This window comes from Osmerus eperlanus, chromosome 25, assembly GCF_963692335.1.
Source record: "Osmerus eperlanus chromosome 25, fOsmEpe2.1, whole genome shotgun sequence".
Lineage (NCBI taxonomy): Eukaryota > Metazoa > Chordata > Actinopteri > Osmeriformes > Osmeridae > Osmerus > Osmerus eperlanus.
Window position 1 is genome coordinate 2,369,771 of NC_085042.1, and position 22,253 is coordinate 2,392,023.

A 22,253-nucleotide genomic window follows, 5' to 3' on the forward strand; every position below is an offset into this window, starting at 1 on the left:
ATGAACACATCCATCACATCCATAGATGCGCACACATGCATGCATGCATGCACGCACGCACGCACACACACACACACACACACACACACACACACACACACACACACACACACACACACACACACACACACACACACACATCCTATACATACCCTCGACACACAGCCTGTCTCATTCTTTACAGACAAGAGTGTATTTTGTGCAGAAGAAATAGAGTGGAGGGAAATGAAGGATGAGAGAACGAAAGAGAAGCATGGAGAAAAGAGAGAGAAGGAGAGAGGTAAATATAATACTGTGTACACAGGACCATCTGTACAGTAGAATCTCCAGTAGAATTACCAGTAGAGTCCTCCATTGTCTCAAACCTACAAAGTCAGAGAGGCAGTGAAGCAAGTAATCTTCCATATGGAACAGCAGAGATCACCCACCTTGTAGCTGTTAGGCTCAGAGTCACATATGAGGACCAACAGAGGAGCCCACACTCCTTGTACACCCATAAAGTTTGACTTGTTACAATCCTCTGTGGATCTTTGTTAGGTTTGCAGACTCACACTTACTGACTACTACTGACAGCTCTCCTCCACCTGACTACCTCCACCTGTATTGTGTTGTTCACCTTATAATCTATGAAGAAAACCAAATTAGTGCCACATACAGCTGATCTCTACTATAGACAGTGTACATGGGTTAGTCCAAATGTGTACAAACAATTGCATTTTACATTTTCTCATACTTGTGATGGTTTCCTCAGAACAAGCTGTTTTTCTTATAGCTAGACATTAAAACACAAGCCCACTGGGAAACAAATATGTTTAGAATAAAAAACTACATTCAGTGTGATGACATATGGTAAAATGCCTCAAAAGCATGGATATTAAAGCTATAATCCCAGTTTCAGCACTGTAGGTCTACTGTACTACATCATACATCCCAAAGCACCTTGTTTGTGCATGTTTCCACATGCTGCACAGTCCATCATCATGTAAACTAAAGTGAACGGCTGCACTCATCCTTTTTCTCCTTTGCTCTCCCCAGTGCACCTTGTGATTACTGCCTTTTACTGGTATTTTAATACACCTCATCATTTCACACTTGACTGGATGTAAACATTCTGCATCTCATTCTTCATATGATTTATTCCAGTTGTTGAATTCATAAACTGAATTCATCCAAGTCCAACACATGAGACAACATCTCTGCCTTGACATTCAACTCATATATTTGTATAAAAGAGCAAGAGGGACATAAGTCATATTAATAAAACCCTTCTTAATGTTACTGTTAATGTAGGTTAGTTATGGAGTCATTAAAACACCAATATCTGAAGGGCTAGAGACCTTGGTTGCATGGTCTAAATATTTGCTCTTATGAGGTGTTGATGATGATGTCATGATTTTTGCATTTGATCCATGCTCGGTTGGGGAAGTTTGAAATTTGAGCACAATTGTTTTATAGTGAGAACAGTAGCATATTACATATGTGTTCTCAAACAGAAAACACAGACAGACAGACAGACAGACTCCCTCCACTCCCTCACTCCCTCCCTTCCTGACTCTCTGACTCTCTTATTTAGTCTACTCATCCATCTCAAACACACCGGCCTCTCTCTCTCCCTCTGTCTCTGTCCATGTATCTCTTTATCTCTCTGCATAATACACACACCTGCCTTTCTCTCTCTCCCTAATACACACAGCACACACACACAACTGCCTTTCTCTCTCACTCCAGTGTTGTATGCAATCTTTCATAGGGGTTAAATGTATTCTATGTGTAAGATATATGTAACACATGAATAAAAACATACAATGGGTCAGATGGAAAGAGCGGGAAGGGGGAGGAGAAAGAATCAAGACCTTTGTCTAATAACGGGGATGTCTAGTGGTGAACTAACGGGAGTTAGTTTTACGTGTAAGTCGAATCAAAACACACACAATATCAATTACTTCATGCCAATGTTACAAGTAATAAATATAGCTAGTCGCATTTACGTTTGCCGGTGTGTTGAAGTTGTGGGTCGAAAGTGGAGTCTGTTTACATTTACATTTAGCTGACGCTCTTATCCAGAGCGATTTACAGTGAGTACAGGGACATTCCCCCGAGGCAAGTAGGGTGAAGTGCCTTGCCCAAGAACACAACGTAATTTGGTGCCGAACCGGCAACCTACTCATTAATAGCCCGATTCCCTAACCGCTCAGCCATCTGACCCTCCCAGTTTAAATATTGGCTGTAGTAAATAAATCTGCGTAATCCAATTGAAAGGTTCTTTCGTGAAAGTATTCCTTTTAATCCGTGGTGAGACTGAGTTTGTTTATCTCAGTGTCGCAATTAGAATTGCGTTTGGTTACTTCTGCAGAATCGTCCAGAAAGTGTTGCAATCACTAGAATGGTGAATCTCAGGAGTTTGGCGAGATTCTTTTGAAGGCCTATGTGTTGTCTGGACTTGCTGTATCAATGGACTCAGTGAGTGATTATTTGTTGTTGGTATTTATAATCAGAATAAAGGGGACGTGTCTTGAGGCAGGTAAAACAGTTCATTGGTCAGTTACTCAAACTTGGGTGTTGTTCAAACTGGTTCACAGATAGGTGTGAAGGGAATATAACTTTTGGATGGTGTACTTAAAATTTTCATATCTTGGATATGCTTCATAAAATTTCATAACAGGAAAGGAAGTGACATTAAAACATCAAATTACATCAACACAGCATTAAACGGAAAGCATAAGCTTCTAGTGTCCACATACAGTATTGTCTTTGAGAGATGTTTGTAAATCCATTAAATGTCTGTTTTGAATGAATCCTTTGTTTAATCCAGAGTTTCTGGAGTAGGGAGAGGTTGAGGAAGGTGGGCCATTTGTCTGGACCTTCTCCCTCCCCGTTGGAGAAGGAGATGCCAGGTCTGGTATCAACCTGTTGAGGCTCATCCAGAAAGATAGTGGAATTGTAGGACGCATCATATAATGCAAAGTCGGGGGTTCTTGTGCTCATGTGGTCGGCAGTACTGTGTCTTACTGAGGTGATCAGAAATTACCGTGTTGAAGGTTTGAGCTACAACATATTAATTTAGAAACATCTTTTGTCACTTAAAGTCTAGTTTTTAAGATATGTTTGAACTTTATTTTACTAAGCAACACACAATCCACTGTCTCCAGTGATCCACAATGGCCACAAGTAAAACAAATCAGCTGTTGCAAACTCTGGAGCAGCTAGAGGAAAAGGAGCTGAAGAAGTTTAAATGGTTCCTGAAGAATGACGTTCCAGATGGGTTTGATCCCATCCCAAAAAACAAGTTGGAGAATGCTGATGAAATGGACACAGTGGAAACGATGGTGGAGACATACACATTTAAACGAGCTCTGAAGATCACTGTGGAGATCCTGGGAAATATGAATCAGAATAATCTTGCTGAGCGGCTGATGAGTAAGTGTTTATGGGTATTATTAGTATTTTTTCTCAAATTGGAAACAAAAACAACAATGCTGTGATAATGCATGCTGCAATCTCATAAGTTGGTATACATTATATCTAGAAATATGTTGTATTCACTCCCAGATATGCAGTATAGAGGAGATGTTGCCCTCCTTTCTGTGTCTGCAGTGTTATTCTGCATGTGTATCCATCACTTAGGACTGCAGACACTGTCAGGACGACTGACACCCTTCTCTTAACTAAACAAGGTGACATTATATTAGTGGTAGTCCAGCACGCTAACACCAACCCCAGTCCACACAGGACAGGAAATCCAGCACAGATAAAGGACATGATCTTTACATGTAACCCACAGCTCCACAGAGTGTAACACCTGAGAGGATGAGACAGTGCAGCCCTGACTCTTCCTGTCTTCTCTCTCCTCACAGGTGTCAGTGGTGCTGAGGAGGCAGGTGGGAACAGTTCAACTTCCTGTCTTCCTCAGGAAGTCCAGGGTTCCTCCAACACGACTGAGACTGGAGGCCATGTTGCTGCTCCTGGTGGAAACCCCTCAGAGCATGGTACATAAGAAATGATCATGATCAAATACAATGTCATGGTACATAAGAAATGATCATGATGAAATACACTGTCATGGTACATAATAAATAATAATGATAAAATAGACTGTCATGGTGCATAAGAAATGATCATGATCAAATAGACTGTCATGGTACATAAGAAATGATCATGATCAAATACACTGTCAGCAGTACAAACCCTCTTTAGTCTCCCTGTTCATTACAGCCCTACATTAACATTAGGCTCAGGACTAAACCATATCATGTACTGTTAGTGTATGACTTTATAGTCTATATTATACAGCAGGTACAACACTCTTCATTACAGTCCTACACTAACATTAGGCTCAGGATTAAACCATATGATGTACTGTTAGTGTATGTCTTTATAGTCTTTATTATACAGCAGGTACAACACTGTTCATATACTGTATGTGTTTATAGTCTATATTATACAGCAGGTACAACACTGTACATATACTGTATGTCTTTATATTCTATATTATACAGCAGGGAATAATGCACCTTGGAAAGTAACATCTATCTCATCTTAGCAGTCATAATCATTTTGTCAACCAACACTAGTCGAGATGGGAGAGTCAAACCAGCATTGCTACAGGCAAACACAAACTATTCAAGAACCTTTGTTTGACACAATGCAGCACCAGACTCTTCCTGTCTCTATACTGTATTCAAAAGCAATATCTAATTCATATGTTGAGCTATGAAGCTATTAGTAGTGGTACTATTATACAGATTTAGGAAATATTATTTTCAGTTAGACAACCTGCATCTAAAGGCATGTTAATAAATATGAAATGTTTGTTGGTTAATCCAGGTGTTAGTGATCGAGTCAACCAAGTGATCAAACAACTCAAATCTGAACTGAAGAAGACGTTTCAAACTGTGTTTGAGGGCATAGCTGAACAAGGAAATCCAACTCTTCTCAATAAGATCTACACAGATGTCTACATCACAGAGGGTAAGAGTGGAGGGATCAGTAAAGAACATGAGGTGAGACAGATTGAGACAGCATCGAGGAAATCAGCAAGACCAGAGACAGCCATCACATGCAACAACATCTTTAAACCCTCAGCTGGACGAGACACACCTATCAGAATTGTTCTGACAACAGGAGTTGCTGGCATCGGAAAAACTGTCTCTGTGCAGAAGTTCATCACAGACTGGGCTGAGGGACTAGCCAATCAGGAAATCCAGTTCATCTTTCCTCTGCCGTTTCGAGAGCTGAATTTGTTGGATGGAGAAGAGTTCAATCTGATGGGACTTCTACATTACTTCTTCATGAAAATGAAAGAATCTGGAATCTCCGACTACAACAAGTACAACGTTCTGTTTGTCTTTGATGGTCTGGATGAGTGTCGACTGCCATTAGCCTTCAAGAAGAATAAGATATGCAATGATGTCACAAAGTCCACCTCAGTGGATGTGCTGCTGACCAACTTGATCAGAGGAAAGCTGCTTCCCTCTGCTCTCATCTGGATAACCACTCGACCTGCAGCAGCCAATCAGATCCCTTCAGAGTGTGTTGACCTGGTGACAGAGGTACGAGGGTTCAATGATGAGCAGAAGGATGAGTACATCATGAAGAGATGCAGTGATGAGATCCTGGCCAGGAGAATCATCTCACACATCAAGGCATCAAGGACTCTCTACATCATGTGCCACATTCCAGTCTTCTCTTGGATTTGTTGTAGAGTTCTTGAAGACATGCTGAGAACAAAGAAGAAAGAGAAGATGCCCAAGACCCTGACTGAGATGTACACAACCTTCCTGGTGTTACAGACCGAACAGAAGAAGGTGAAGTATCATGGGAAAACTGAGACAGATCCACACTGGGATGAAGAGAGCATTAAGAGCATTCTGTCACTGGGAAAACTGGCCTTCCACCAGCTGGACAAAGGCAACCTGATTTTCTATGAGAAAGACCTGAAAGAGTGTGGCATTGATGTCTGTGATGCCTCAGTGTACTCAGGAGTGTTCACACAGATCTTCAGACAGGTTGGTAAAGTCTTCCGGAAGAAGGTGTTCTGCTTTGTCCATCTGAGCTTTCAGGAGTTTCTGGCTGCTGTGTTTGTGTTTCTCTCATTCATCAACAACAATGAGAATCTGATGTCTCAGTCCACCTCAGACACATCTGACAGTGATGAGTCCATCTCAGTGTACAAGAGTGCTGTGGACAAGGCCTTGCAGAGTAAGAATGGACACCTGGACCTTTTCCTCCGCTTCTTCCTGGGCCTCTCAATGGAGTCCAATCAGACTGATTTACAAGGCCTACTGACTCATACAGGAAGCAACACACAGAGCCATAAGGAAACAGTCAAGTACATCAAGAAGAAGATCAGAAAGAATCCTTCTCCAGAGAGATGCTTGAATCTGTTCCACTGTCTGAATGAACTGAATGACCATTCTCTGGTGGAGGAGATCCAACACCATCTGAGCTCAGGAAGTCTCTCCAGTGAAAGGTTCTCATCTACACAGTGGTCAGCTCTGTTCTTTGTGTTGCTGACTTCAGAAGAGAAGATGGACGTGTTTGACCTGAAGATATACTCCAGATCAAAGGAAGGTCTTCTGAGGCTGCTGCCAGTGGTCAAAGACTCCAAAACTGCTCTGTATGTATAAAGCAATTTTAAGAATGATATAATTTAGGACATACTGTGATGTGATATTTGATTATCGTATGATCCTATCGTACAAACTATGACTCTGATGATGTGTCATGTTCTCCTTATGTCATGCAGGCTGAATGACTGTAACCTCTCAGAATGGTGCTGTAAAGAGCTGGCCTCAGCTCTCCCCTCCTCAGAGCTTACAGAGCTGGACTTGAGTAACAACAACCTGGGGGATTTAGGCATGAATCTGCTCTCTGCTGGACTGGGGAATCCACTCTGCAAACTGGAGACACTGAGGTCTGTATTTATGTTCTACATGAGTCAATAGCAAGGTTACAACAGCACATTGTGATTTTAGACAATATAATTTATTCTCAAGTTGGGTATAAACATCATGCCAAGAATAAGATATGCTTTCTGTCATCAGTGAGGAGTAGTTTGATAAGTAATCAGTGGTATTCTGCATACCTTGGTTGTAACGAGTGGTTATTTGAGTTATTGTTGTCTTTCTATCATCTTGAACCAGTCTGCCCATTCTCCTCTGACCTCAACAAGGAATTTTGGACCACACAACTGCCGCTCACTAGATATTTTCTCTTTTTTGGACCATTCTCTGTAAACCCTAGAGATGGTTGTGCGTGAAATTTCCAGTTAAACAGGCGGAAACTGTAATGGAAGAATTCAAGTGGCACTGTGTAGATCTGAATAGTCAAGATGGCGGTTTCAATACAATTTATTTAGTTTGTACAAATTAAGAATTAACAGAGTACTCTGGACCCGTCATAGCGAAAGACATGCAGATGTAACCTACAGGTCGTAAGAGAGAGTGGTGAAGAACAACCCTAAAACCCTGCCTTATATCAACTTAGAACAAATGGTTCTTCCGATGGTCAATCCATCAATATAGCGGTCTCTGTGATTGGTCAGCACTGCTCAGTGACAGTTTGACTCCATACCAAGTGGCCAAAAGGTTAGATCAGCTCGCTCAACTGATAACCATCTCCCCAACCCCGAGACCTAACTAAGACCCTCTGGCTCTTAGTTAGGTATCATAAAACAACACCATAAATACCTTAAGACAATCTGAGTGTCCCTTCTACAGAGTAAACCACACCACAGAGCCTCCGTTTTTTTTTACATTTGACTGTCTATAACAAAGGAACTTACTTTTTACCGTTTAAAGAAACAGAGATATTGTAACTATGTCAAAAAATGTACAATTGGATTTACGTGTTTACTTCATCTCCAAAGAATGTATTAATTTAAATAAGAAATAATGTCACTTTAACTGTTTTCAAAAGTCATTGGTTAATTGACATAACATAAGGCCTAAACTAAGCAGTGGGTTTTGACAAGTTATAATCAATTATGGCGTATCCGTTCTTTGACAACCCTGTGGATGCAGGTGTTCAGATTATACAAAGACTGTTTATCCCACCAGCCCAACGGGTCTTCAGAAACAGAAGTAATGCTTCCCTGACCAGTATCTGTGGAAGAGGTATAGGTTCAGCAGGCCCAGCGTAGATTATCTAGATATATTTTATTGTCATTATTTAAAATATACAGTTAGGTCCATAAATATTTGGACATTGACACAATTTTCATCATTTTGGCTCTGTATACCACCACAATGGATTTGAAATGAAACAATCAAGATGTGCTTTAAGTGCAGACTTTCAGCTTTAATTTCAGGGTATTTACATCCAAATCAGGTGAACGGTGTAGGAATTACAATACATTTTATATGTGCCCCCCCCCCTTTTTAAGGGACCAAAAATTATTGGACAAACTAACATAATCATAAATCTAATTGTCACTTTTAATACTTGGTTGCAAATCCTTTGCAGTCAATGACAGCCTGAAGTCTGGAACCCATAGACATCACCAGATGCTGGGTTTCGTCCCTGGTGATGCTCTGCCAGGCCTCTACTGCAACTGTCTTCAGTTTCTGCTTGTTCTTGGGGCATTTTCCCTTCAGTTTTGTCTTTAGCAAGTGAAATGCATGCTCAATTGGATTTAGGTCAGGTGATTGATTTGGCCATTGCAGAACATTCCACTTCTTTGCCTTAAAAAACTCTTTGGTTGCTTTCGCAGTATGCTTCGGGTCATTGTCCATCTGCACTGTGAAGCGCCGTCCTATGAGTTCTGAAGAATTTGGCTGAATCTGAGCAGATAATATTGCCAGAAACACTACAGAATTCATCCTACTGCTTTTGTCAGCAGTCACATCATCGATAAATACAAGGGAACCAGTTCCATTGGCAGCCATACATGCCCACGCCATAACACTACCTCCACCATGCTTCACTGATGAGGTGGTATGCTTTGGATCATGAGCAGTTCCTTCCCTTCTCCATACTCTTCTCTTCCCATCATTCTGGTACAAGTTGATCTTCGTCTCATCTGTCCATAGGATGTTGTTCCGGAACTGTACAGGGTCTTTTAGATGTTTTTTGGCAAACTCTAATCTGGTCTTCCTGTTTTTGAGACTCACCAATGGTTTACATCTTGTGGTGAACCCTCTGTATTTACTCTGGTGAAGTCTTCTCTTAATTTTTGACTTTGACACAGATACGCCTACCTCCTGGAGAGTGTTCTTGATCTGGCCAACTGTTGTGAAGGGGTTTTTCTTCACCAGGGAAATAATTCTTCTGTCATCCACCACAGTTGTTTTCCGTGGTCTTCCGGGTCTTTTGGTGTTGCTGAGCTCACCAGTGCGTTCTTTCTTTTTAAGAATGTACCAAACAGTTGATTGAGCCACACCTAATGTTTTTGCTATCTCTCTGATAGGTTTGTTTTGATTTTTCAGCCTAACGATGGCTTGCTTCACTGATGGTGACAGCTCTTTGGACTTCATATTGAGAGTTGACAGCAACAGATTCCAAACACAAATACCATACTTGAAATGAACTCTAGACCTTTTATCTGCTCCTTGTCAATGAAATAACGAACTCCCATGAGGGAATAACATACACCTGGCCATGGAACAGCTGAGCAGCCAATTGTCCAATTACTTTTGGTCCCTTAAAAAGGGGGGGGCTACATATAAAATGTATTGTAATTCCTACACCGTTCACCTGATTTGGATGTAAATACCCTGAAATTAAAGCTGAAAGTCAGCACTTAAAGCACATCTTGATTGTTTCATTTCAAATCCATTGTGGTGGTATACAGAGCCAAAATGATGAAAATTGTGTCAATGTCCAAATATTTATGGACCTAACTGTATATATAGAGAAAAACACTTTAGCCTTCAGTGAACGCATACGTGAACGTTTGCTGTTAGAAGATAAACGGTCTCTGGATAAAGCCATACAGATTGCTAATCGAGTGGAATCAGCCGCATGCAATGCAAGTGAACTCTCAAACAGAGGAGTGCCGGTGAGGGAGATGAATACGCTGCCAAAGAAGGAACAAAAACTTCCGAGCAGCACAAGTTACTCAAGAAAATGTCAAACTCATTCTAAATGTACATGAAAAAGTTACCGATTTGACTCGGATAAGCACCTGGCAAACTCCACAAAATGCCCTGCCGCAAACAAAATATGCAAATCATGTGGAAAGACTGGACATTTTGCTGAACTGTGCCGCTCAGGTCAAAAACATGAGGTGAGGGAGGTGATTATTCCTGAGCTGATGGTGTTATTTCTAAAAGATACTGTCCCAAAAGATAAGAAGATAATGTGCACTGTAGAATTAGGCACATCACCTAATATGCAGCCATTCCAGATGATAGTGGATACTGGATCATCAGTGTCATTGCTGCCTGCTGAGGTCTATGAGAACTCATTCTGTGACTTACCCTTGAAACAAGCTGAGATTCCTCTGGTGACGTACTCAAGACAGAGAATCCCAGTATTGGGACAACTGGATACAAATGGATACATGATGGATGTTCTGCTCCAGCCTCATTTTACATTGTAGAATCAGGTTCACCACTGCTTAGGTTAGACTTAATCCAGGCACTGAAAATGGTCATTGTGGGAAACAGAGTAAAACTCAGATCAGAACAGACAGTGAGAGAAATAGCGCTTCCACCCTTTCCTGCCCCTACAGCTTCACCTCTATCTACCATGGGCTGTGTGAAAAACTTGGTGCAGAAAGTAGAAGTAAGAGATTATGTGAAACCTATGCAGCAGAAATAGGAGGCTGCCATTCTCTGTCAGGAATGCTGTTCCGGCTGAATTAAAACTTCTGCTAGACGCTGACATCATCGAGAAGATAGACCCTTCTCCCTGGGTGTCGCCAATCGTTGTGACTCAACGAAAGAGCTCAACAAGAATACGGATGTGTACGGACCTCAGGGAGCCCAACAAGGCGGTGATAACTGATTGTTACCCCATTCCTCACATGGAGGAGCTCTTTTCAGAACTCAGGGGACAAACCATGTTCTCCACCATCAACCTCGCAAATGCTTACTACCAGGTTCCTCTACATGAGGACAGCAGAGACCTGCCTGCCTTCATAACCCATAAGGGGATTTTCAGCTACAAGCGAGTTTGTTATGGACTAGCATCTCAGCATTTCAGAAAAGGATTTCCATAGTAATGCAAGGTCTACCTGGAGTTTGTGATGACATCATTGTCTACTCATCTTGCCATGCTGATCATGAATCTCGCCTGAAAGCGGTACTCTACAGGTTACATGACGCTGGACCACATCTGAATACAGAGAAGTGTAAATACTACCAGAAAAACCTGACCTACCTGGGACACACCATAAGTCTGACTTTACGGATGCCTGCTTCTCCTGTCCAGAGCTACGTAAGCTGCACGTCTACATGACCAAAGGGTGGTCTGCGTCATCCAAATGCCTGCCGACAGACATGATGCCTTACTACCAAATTAGGAAGGAACTTTCCATGAAAGAGTCACTTATTCTGAGAGGGAGTCACAGAATAGTTGTGCCAGTAAGGCTACGTTCTCACATGGTATACCTAGCACACGAGAGCCACCAAGGCATCGTCCATACAAAACAGAGACTCAGAGACCTGTACTGGTGGCCTAAGATGGATGCACTGGAGCAGTGTGTCATTACCACCTTTGTGTCCTGACAGTTGAATGATAAGACAGCAAAGGCAAAGGGACTTGCACTGGACATTTTGGGCCCATTTGAAAGGGGTCCTGTTGACTGTAAATTTGCTATTACTATGATGGAGTACTATTCTAAGTGGCCAGAGGTTTGTTTTGCTCCACAATGTACAACAGCTACAGTGATACGTTTTATGAGCACCGTGTTTAGTGAAAAAGGAAACCCCATGGCTGTGGTGACAGATAATAGCCCACAGCTAACATCGTCAGAAATGTCCTCTTTCTTGAAAGAACGAGTTATCGCACACATCAGGAGTACAATCTACCATCCGGAAGGAAATTGAATTGTAGAGAGACTAAACGGTGTAAAGAACGCATCATCACAGCACAGAGAGAGAAAATTCTGTGGAAAACTCACGTCACTGAGTTCCTTCCAGTTTATAGAGCTCCACCACATGTGACCACAGGGACGTCACCCTTCCAGCTCCTGTATGGACGACAGATCAGAACCAATCTCTCTGTCAAGCCAAAGCTCACCACTGTTCAGGACCAGGAACTAAGAGACAGAGCTGCAAAGAAACAGTTACACATGAAAGTACACTGATGCCAAGAGATGTGCTAAGACTCCTAAATTGCAACCAGGAAGTCTTGTGCATGTAAGAAACCCTGTGCATGTCAAGAAAGGAAAGTCAAAGTTCAGTGAGCCTCATAAAGTGACACAGCAGAAAGGAGCTCACAGCTATACACTGACGGATGGGAGAACGTGGGATGCTTGGCGCCTGTCTGTGGTGCCAGAGACATTCACTCTTCCAGCAGACGAACAGAGGTGGTTATTCGTCCTCGGGTGTTTCTTTCTATACATAATACATCACAGTTTGCATTTGGCGGTTGTTGTGCTGTTGTCCCTGTGGGTGACGCCTGTTCTACTGCATGAAGGGAAGGGAATTAGAAATAGCAAGAAAAGTGTGCTTGTTGTATTATACTACTATATAACTGGATATAACACATTTATTCTGACATACTATGCTTTATAGGATGGTAGTATTCCTGTTGAGATTCAAGTGCCCCATACCAAGTGAGATTTCAAACATAAAAAATATAAACTGTCAGTTGGGGATTGTTTAAAGTCCCTCAGATTGAATTGATATCAGTATTTTTACTAGTTATATTGTATCAATACCATGTTTTACTACTGTCATTTAAGAATCATATTTTGTGCACATATGTTCATTCTTTGCATGCTTGCATCGTACACATTTGTGGATCGTACACATTTGTGGATCGTGCTGTGCATTTGTGGATCGTGCTGTGCAGTTGTGGATCGTGGTGTGCATTTGTGAATAGTTTTGCTACAATAATGGCCCCATAGAACAAACAGTTGAAGAACATCTGGTCAGCCAAGTGCTCCATGAAATGAGCCTGGGTTTGTCATTGTTATAACTCACCCTGGTGCGTGTTGGTATACAGCTGATGTTTGACTTCTGTCACAGCATCTGTGAGCACATCCAGACTGGATGACTGAGGAGTAGTGTGTGTGTGGTCACTACTGTCTGAACCAGTATCATGAGGAGTAGTGTGTATGTGGTTACTACTGTCTGAACCAGTATCATGAGGAGTAGTGTGTATGTGGTCACTACTGTCTGAACCAGTATCATGAGGAGTAGTGTGTATGTGGTCACTACTGTCTGAACCAGTATCATGAGGAGTAGTGTGTATGTGGTCACTACTGTCTGAACCAGTATCATGAGGAGTAGTGTGTATGTGGTCACTACTGTGTTCGAACCATTCCAAAACATACCAAAGGATGTATTGTGTTATTGTATCTCACTGGTGAATTAATCTTTTAAGTTTCATGTCACAATAACACAATCAAGCTAACCATTCCTGAACAGTGTCATATATTCATTGATAGTTTGATCATGTCAGTACAACAGTGCCATAGATCTCATCTATAGCACTGATAATAGGAGATACTAAACCTAGTGTTGATCCTAGTACCAAGGGAATTGTCCAGCGTCTAGACAGTCTAGAACAAAAGATTCACTGATGGCCTACATTTCAATCAGGAGAGACCTGGGATGAGTGACAGATGTTTATTACAGACTAATAAATGTACTATGGTGTTTGGAGCTTGAACCCCACGGGGAATTATATAGATCAACGGGCGCCTGCCCAACGCCCGAAGAAGAATCCCCCACGGAGTCCAGACACTGGTGGCGGCAGCCGACGACCAATCGAGCCGAAGACTGAGACAGGAACCGGGCGGCGACGGGGTGGTGGAGGGTCGCGCTTTATAGCATGAACAAACGACACAGGGAGAGAATCATATTTAAAGGCACGGATCATGTGACACCATTAATTGATAGCGGGAGCGCTAATCGACCTGAACCCCAGTGACCGCCCGACCAGGGAACGGGGGGAAGGTAGGGCGTTCTTAGCGGGGGGAGTGAGAAGGGTACACTACGATTAAGCCCGAGTGCAGAGATCGGTCTTGCCTGTATGAGAGGCCGTATAGGCCATAATTCATACTTGATCTCACATACACACCATGACCTCACATATACACCATTATACTCTCACATATATACCATTATACTCTCACATATGTACCATTATACTCTTGCACATAAACTACTTGGTCTCACATATATACCATTATACTCTCACATATATACCATTATACTCTTGCACATAAACTACTTGGTCTCACATATACACCATTATACTCTCACATATATACCATTATACTCTCACATATACACCATTATACTCTTGCACTTAAACTACTTGGTCTCACATATACACCATTATACTCTCACATATATACCATTATACTCTCACATATATACCATTATACTCTTGCACATAAACTACTTGGTCTCACATATACACCATTATACTCTCACATATATACCATTATACTCTCACATATACACCATTATACTCTTGCACTTAAACTGGCATACTCTCTTACACACACAAAAATACCCTCTTATATGCACCATCTTACTAAAGTATGACAATATATGTAAGAGACTAATAGTATGTGTGAAACAGAATGTTAGTATATGTACAAGAATAACAGGATGTGTAAGAGAGAATACTTGTCTATGTGAGAGAGAATACTTGTCTATGTGAGAGAGAATACTTGTCTATGTGAGAGAGAATACTTGTCTATGTGAGAGAGAATACTTGTCTATGTGAGAGAGAATACTTGTCTACGTGAGAGAGAATACTTAGCTTTGTGAGAGAGAATACTTGTCTATGTGAGAGAGTTTGATTGAAACGGAAGGCAGTTTGATTGAAAAGGAAGTAGTACTGAATTCTCAGTTCCTGATTGGCTTACACATGAAGAAGGATTTGGGGTAGATGTAGCTAACGCCCACCTTCCCTATCAAGACGAGACTGAGTGACATGACAAGATGGATTCATTAATAACATTTTGCATACTCCAAATCCTGCGGCATCATTGTCAGAAATGTTGTATCAAAGACGACAGCCATACACGGGGGCTGTTTCTAACGCTAACGTTGACAATGAAATGCGCCGGCTCTTCAGACCTGGATCAGGTGCATCAAGGAGCGGCAGCAGCCCTCTGTCAGGAGCTCGTCTTAATGCCAGCCAAGTGATGGCGCAATCCCAATATCAAACTCCGCAGTATTTCGGTTTAGACTAACTCCTGACAGAGTGCTGCTGCCACTCCGTGATAAACCTGATCCAGGTCTGAAGAGCCGGCGCATTTCATCGTTAGCGTTAGAAATAGCCACTGTGGATGGCTGTCGTCTTTGATTCCAACATTTCTAACAACGATTCAAGCAAATCCACTAAAAAACTCAAATGTAGAATTCCATAGTTGTTTAGGAAGCTATACCGACCCCCACTACTTGAGTCAAAAGTTCTAGATCAGTTTTTCAATTGATGAAACAAACTATCATTTAAATTAAAGCCAATTTTAACCGTTGACGTCTTTAAGTAGCCGAGTGGTCTTTACACCCTTGGCTACTAACCTAAACTTCAATGCCACAACCTGAACTTGATGTCAATCTGTTCACAACATTTTCCAGTTGGGACTTTTAAGATCCTATTTGAGTGTAGGCCCCTATGCCCGATGAGTGCCCGCACCCATTCACTGCAACGAAATAGCTTCATGGATCCGACTCGGAATCTGAGCTTAGAGACGCTTGACAAAAAAAATTGTGTGGCGTGTGGTGCGTTTTGGAATAGTTAATGTGATGTGTTCCCATCGTATTTAAGACGAAATAGTTTACAAAGAAGAGGTTTGTTAATGTGACTGTATACATATATCACTCATACTGGCTAATCAACATGTTAGTTTACATCTAAAGTTGCTGTCGTGAAACTAGCCTAATTTTCACAAAAAGCTTTGAGGTAAAATTAAAAACATTTAAAAACGTCTACATTTAACAAATATTATTGTGCACAAGTATTTTTGTATAGTTAATATTTAATTTAATTCCATATTTTCCCCAGGAATAACTTTAAAAACGTATTTTAGGAACGGGTCTAACCTCCCTACAATAACGCCGCAGCATTTAGAGTATTCAAAATGTTATTAATGAGTCCAATGGCTTCATTAAGCCGCCCACTCTCTGCCATCTTGTCATGTCACTCAGTCTCGTCTTGATAGGGAATGTGGTTGTTAACTACATCTACCCCAAATCCTTCTTCTTCATGTGTAAGCCAATCAGGAACTGAGAATTCAGTACTACTTCCTTTTCAATCAAACTGCCTTCCGTTTCAATCAAACTCTCTCACATAGACAAGTATACTCTCTCACATAGACAAGTATTCTCCCTTACATAGACAAGTATTCTCTCTCACATAGACAAGTATTCTCTCTCACATAGACAATATTCTCTCTCACATAGACAAGTATTCTCTCTAACATAGACAAGTATTCTCTCTCACATAGACAAGTATTCTCTCTTACATAGATAAGTATTCTCTCTTGCACATCCTGTTATTCTCTTACATATAGTAACATTCTGTTTCACACATACTATTTGTCTCTTACATATATTGTCATACTTTAGTATGATGGTGCATATAAGACGGTATTTTTGTGTGTGTAAGGGAGTATGCCAGTTTATGCGCAAGAGTATAATGGTGTATATGTGAGAGTATAATAGTGTATATGTGAGAGTATAATGGTGTATATGTGAGAGTATAATAGTGTATATGTGAGAGTATAATAGTGTATATGTGAGAGTATAATAGTGTATATGTGAGAGTATAATAGTGTATATGTGAGAGTATAATGGTATATATGTGAGAGTATAATGGTATATATGTGAGGTCATGGCGTGTATGTGAGAGTATAATGGTGTATATGTGAGAGTATAATGGTATATATGTGAGGTCATGGCGTGTATGTGAGAGTATAATGGTGTATATGTGAGAGTATAATGGTGTATATGTGAGAGTATAATGGTATATATGTGAGGTCATGGCGTGTATGTGAGATCAAGTATGAATTAAGGCCTATACGGCCTCTCATACGCCTGACTGAACTTGCGCAAGCTTCATTTCAATCAGGAGAGACCTGGGATGAGTGAAAGATGTTTATTACAGACTAATAAATGTACTATGGTGTTTGGAGCTTGAACCCCACGGGGATTTATATAGATCAACGGGCGCCTGCCCAACGCCCGAAGAAGAATCTCCCAAAAGTAAAAAGGTAGGAAGTTAAGACCAGAACAAAAAGAAAACATACTCACCAACAGGAAGGAACCATGAACCGCTGGGGAATAAGCAACACAAACACGACACGGAAAGCGACCAACATGGGTGCACCGCACCGATCGGAGCGACCGTGATCAGTACGAGAGCGTACAGAAGGACCTAGGCTAAAAGCATACATACCCGGGCCGGAACCTGCAGGAGATGGCAAGCCATGCACGGACAGATCCGTAGACATGTTCCTATACCGAGAACCCAAAGGAAAGAGAAGCAATGATTGTAGGCGGTAGCCTCCTGGCCAGAGGCCGATGCCCTAATGCATGAATGAGTTATGTGCTAGAGGGCCGACCCCCTCATGCTGTCGGTGTTTGCCTAGGCTGGCTGAGGCCCGACGCCCTCAGGAGTGAAAGTGATAGCCTTTGCGGCTTTGGTAGGCTAGAGGGCCGACACCCTGGGTCTATGTGAACAGCCTGTGCCGTCTGGAGGACCGACGTCCCCGCGTACATGACCTATGTAGGCTAGAGGGCCGACGCCCTTGAGTCTATGTGACAGCCTGTGCGCTGGCTGGGGGACCGGCGTCCCCGCGTACGTGAGTCTAAGTGTGCTATAGGGCTGACGCCCTTGAGTCTATGTGAACAGCCTGTGCCGGCTGGAGGACCGACGTCCCCACGTACTGATGACCCTATGTAGGCTACCGGGCCGAAACCCTTGAGTGTGTGAGCAGCCTTTGCCGGCTGGAGTGCACGTGAGCCTTTGTTGGTAGGAGGACCGACGCCCTCGTGACTTGTGCTAGCAAGAGAGGCAGGAACCAGGGACCCTCTGTTTGCATACAGAAACCAAGTCGCTGTATCCGCAGGCAACGTAGCATCGAGTCTGTAAACACGAGACAGTTTAACGAGAGACACAGTAACAACACCGACCACCAGTTGTTTGCAAGTACTCACAGAGAGCCGTTAGGGCCGTAGCGATCTTTGGGCCTCGATGATGGCAGCAGAATCAGGACGAACGTACGAAGAGTACGCTGATGAAGACCAGCGGCCCAGCTGCTGCGGAGACGCAGTGGACACCCCTTGCAATGCAGCGGACGTTGCAGCGCCTATTCTAAATGAATGGCCTGAATACCGTCCAGGGGGAAGGTTGCATTTGGCTAAGACCTGTGCTAGATGTGACATAGGATTATTGCTAGTGGTTAAGAAGAGGGGGGAGAGTGGATCGGAAGGGCACCTCCTCTTTACGTACCTCAGCATAGATAAGAAAGGACAGAAAGGACCACCCGTGTTAGCAATGATGATTGAGCAAGAGCCTCCGGTTTTGGAATCTTTGAGAAGCAGAATAAAGAAATCAGGGTGAAACGTTAAGTCAGAAAAACACACCAGTGGCAGGATTGAACACGTTTGCCCGAGTTGTGAATTCCCCGCACCGTAAGAACCCATAGAAAGCCATTAAAAACGTGCAATCCAAGAGGGAATCGATGTAGGGGGAAAAGCAACCGCGTCTGAGCACCGAGAGCATGGCGTGCAGAATAGACAGAGTGAAAGGGAGTCTATCGTCCACCTTAGCGGGGAAAGCTTTGCCTATGCCTTTGAACAGGAGTTTGACTGCTGGATTAGTGAAAAGGCTGGGGAACGAAGGATCATAGCATCTGGCATTGAATTGAATACCCGCAACCAGTCCTATAATATAGCGTGGCTGGAAGTGGCGAACATCAGTGCAGTGACACACAAAAGCACACACCATGTTAACACACACGGGTACCAGCGGGACAGACAAAGACAGACAGAACATAGCGTACGTTCTCCAGGCGAAATCGTACGTTCTAAGGGTGGAAGCATCCAGTCCCTTCCTCATATAACCCTTGGCTACCTCTAAATATGCCTGCAAGGAGTGCTCTTCTAATCTAGGACCAGTGACGCGAGGGGGGGTGCGGCCAAGGGCCACTGGCTGGCGTACGGGCACAGATCCCTGAACACCTGAAAATTGAAACGGGACAGGGAATCAGCTATAACATTATCGTGGCCCGTAACGGAGAGCCAAGTGATGCGTCTCATGAATGACATTATGTGTGGGCAGTTAGAGCGCCCCTTATTTATGATGCTCACCACGGCCTGATTGTCGCACAACACAGCTATGCGCTTACGACGCCACGACTGGCCCCACAGGTAACAAGCGACCACGACGGGGTAGATTTCGTACAGGGCGGAAGAGGCACCGGGTGCAGCGAAGTCATGGGGCCACGGGCAGGCGAACCACTGCTCCTGATAGAACCCCCCAAAACCAACGGACGGCGCGGCGTCGGTGAAAAACCGCAGAGAGTCCGAAGACCGAACAACGTCGTTGTAAAAGAACGACACGCCGTTCCAACCCTCGAGCAATTGCAACCAGAACGATAAGTCGGACCGGCAACCATCGTCCAAGCACACTGGATCGAGCAAACCAGACACGGAAGACGCCAGAACGAGCAACCGGGAGATGAACGAGCGGCCCTGGGGAATCACGCGCATGGCGAAATTGAAGTGCCCGAGGAGAGACAGCAGGTGCCGCTTGGACATGACTGAAGACGCCACGAGCGACCGGGCCATGCTGCAAGCTCGCTCGAGCTTCTCAACCGGCAGGGAAGCCTTCATCTCTACCATGTCCAGCGTGATGCCCAGAAACTCCAGGCGAGTGGCCGGCCCCAGAGTTTTCTCGTCAGAAAGGGGAACGCCCAGTCCGCGGAACAGATTTTTTAACAGCAGCAGGGAAGCGCCGGACGCATCGGATGGAGGATCTACCAAGAGAAAATCGTCTAAGGGGTGGAGCAACGCGGGGACCCGGACCCGGTTTAACAGGATCCAACAAAGGGCCTCGGAAACCCGGTTGAAGATGGAGGGGCTGCTCCTGCTACCGAACGGGAGACGCACGGCGAAATAGAACCGGTTATCCCATTTCATCCCGAGCAAGTGCCACTGGGACGGGTGAACGGGGACGATCTTGAACGCGTCAGTGATGTCTGCTTTGGAAAGCCAGGCACCGGGCCCCGCCAGCTTTATGAGCTTAATGGCGTGGTCCACGGTGCCATAGTGAAGCGAAAAAAGCTTGAGGGGAATAAGCCCGTTAATGCCGGGAATCGGACCGGAGCGCGGAGCAGACAGGTCCAGGTTAAGATGTTTCTTACCAGAATACTTCCGCGTAACAACGCAGAGGGGACTACTGGGAAACAGTGGAAAAGGGGACGGGTCGAACGGGCCTATCACGTAGCGTTTACCGCACTCTCTGGCCAGCAGCTGGGAAACGACAGCCGGCTCCCGCACCGCTGACTGGAGATTGCTCAAAACAAGTGAAGACGACAATGGACATGAAACCCCCACCCTGAATCCTTGAGTCAGGCCCGTGAGTAGATGGTCAACGAACACGGAATCGGGATGGGACGAGAGTTCGAAAGCCAGTGCAGACACATTTATTGGAGTGGATGGGTGCTCGGCCGTTAGTTCGGACCACCACGACGCCCTCGCTGAGGGCGGCCCCGACGTGGGCACACCGACCACGGATGGGCTTCCTGACAGCCGCTGCAAACATGAAGGAAATTACAATTGCCGTAGGAGCACACACTCTCATTGAAATTATTGCAGATGACCCTCCTGGAAGCAACGTGCACCTTGCGGCCACGAACGTCCACGTTCGCCTTTCCGATGGCAGCACCAAGCCTGCGAGTGCGAGGCTGGGCCCCGGGATCCCCCGGGAGAAACAGAACCAGTGGACAGAGAGGAGCAGCATGCCCCAAGCCGCCGCACGTGCCGCAAGACACGGCCTGGCAGCCCCCGACCAGCATTACCAACAGCTCGGTATCCAGCACGGACCAGTCCAGCAACACGTTCGAGCGGGAAACGTAGAGAGCAGCCTTGCTCGAAAACTCTTTGTGGTACTGGTAGAACAGGTTTCTCCCGTAGCGCAGATTCAGGTCCCCAATCAGAGCCATGTAGCCGTCTAGTTCCTGCCGTCTAAGGGGAAACACGGAGCACACCACATCGCGGAAGATCCCGAAAGCTACCAGAAACTCCCCGATAGACAGGTCCCTTGCCAACCTGGGGTCAGCAGAACGGAGCACCGTGCTGTACTGATCGCTGGTGGAGACGCTCGCGTCACACTCGGGCGAGGGGAGGATCAGACGAATCAAATTGATATTCCTGCCTTTCAGGATGTGGGATATCAAGCGGGGGGTAATGTCAGCCCCCGAAGGGATGTAAGGCCTACCTGCTGACAGAACAGCTACTGCGGAAGCCAGGGTGTGCAGTGGCTCCTCCATGGGCACGAGGGGCGCCGAGGCTGGGTGCGGCGCAGCCACGGGAGCGGAAGCCCCGGCGTTCTCCAGAGACCGCAGGCGGGCATCGATGGATTGCAGGGAAGACGCCAGGACCAGAAGGGTAGAAGAGAGGGCTTCCCCGGGCCGATCGGAAACGGGAACAGGCAGAGGAGCGACGGCAGGGCCGGTAGACGGCCCAGGGTCCGAATCAAGCACCTCCGGACGGCGCGACTTCCTTGTACGCTTCCGACCTTGAGCAGCGGAGGAGACAGGGGGAGCCTCGGGCGACGGGACTCGGCAAGGAGACACGCAGTCCACCCCGACGGCCAGGGCGCGGAGCTGGGAAAGCCACAACCCGGGCGCTGGAAGGACACCCACGGCGCGCAGACCCGCCTCTAACGCAGACCCGTCGGAGCCCCGACGAGCAGCGAGCCGGGAACTGCGTCGAGCAGCGAGCCGGGAACTGCGTCGAGCAGCAGGGGAGGCGGAACCCGGAACCGGGACGACCTCCTCGAACAACTCCAGCTCGAAATACGACATAGCCTCCAAAAAACAAGACAAGGGAAGGTCCAGCCAACACGACACATCAATACCAATCGCGCACTTGATAGCATGGACAAACTACACA

General features: G+C 44.7%; 1 protein-coding gene across 1 annotated transcript in view; it reads left to right on the plus strand.

Annotated features, from left to right (window-relative positions):
* Positions 1 to 22,253, plus strand: part of LOC134011951 (NACHT, LRR and PYD domains-containing protein 12-like) — a 114,447-nt gene that overhangs the window by 72,870 nt on the left and 19,324 nt on the right. The gene's annotated exons all lie outside the window — the stretch shown is intronic.